This window comes from Acyrthosiphon pisum, unplaced genomic scaffold, assembly GCF_005508785.2.
Source record: "Acyrthosiphon pisum isolate AL4f unplaced genomic scaffold, pea_aphid_22Mar2018_4r6ur Scaffold_21093;HRSCAF=23010, whole genome shotgun sequence".
In the NCBI taxonomy this organism is placed as follows: Eukaryota; Metazoa; Arthropoda; class Insecta; order Hemiptera; family Aphididae; genus Acyrthosiphon; species Acyrthosiphon pisum.
This window is the reverse complement of record NW_021770522.1, coordinates 113,645-114,572: the sequence shown is the minus strand read 5'-3', so window position 1 is coordinate 114,572 and position 928 is coordinate 113,645.

The following is a 928-nucleotide window of genomic DNA, read 5'->3' as shown; positions in this document are numbered from 1 at the left end:
AAAACGTTAAGTTACTTTAATAAGTTAATTAACTCGCTACTTTTTTTTTCAAATTAACTTTTAACTAATAAGTTACTTATTTTCAAGGTTAACGTGTTAACTTAAAGTTAATTTTATTCCCAAAAATATCTAAATTAAGTTGATTTTCGTCCGAAGGATAACGCAAATTTTTTAATGTGTTTTTACTTTGATGTATCATTTTAAATTTACCCAGTAATTTTCTTGGACGTAAAGAAAAACTATCTAATAAACCATATAATATGACTGGATTTTTTTTTTTTTTGCAAATTAGCAAATTTTAACTTTTCACTAAGTTAAGTTACTTTTTTTTCAAAGTTAACTTTTAACTTAACGAGTTAACGAAAAAAAATACGAGTAACTTTTAACTTAACTTAACTTAATTATTTTAAAATAACTTAACTTAACAAGTTAAAAAAAATCGTTAACTTGCCCAGCCTTGTTAATTTGTAACTATAGGTTACCTATAGAGTACCTACATGTATTTAATTGGGTAGTAATATTATATTATTATAAGCGTTTGAATTAAAAATTTTTACCATATTGAATATTCACCGGTTAGGTACACACAGTGGCGTGGCGAACGGTAATTTTAGAGGCCTCGGCCTCTGAAATTTTTCTTAAATAGAGGGGTGGGTGGTAGCCAGTGGGTCCCCTAGTAAATTTAATATGATATTCTCAATAGGTAGTCAATAACGATCTGAAATATAACTTGTTATATTACATTAATACATTACCTATTATGTATAAATACTTGGGATATTTGTAACTGGCCTCTGGAAAATTTTTAGTTCGCCACGCCACTGGGTACACAAATAGGTATACAATTTATATTTTATAGTTGAAAATGATACAATTTCAAAATATTTTATGTTTTTTTCCATATATCATCAATAACAAATAAAACTTA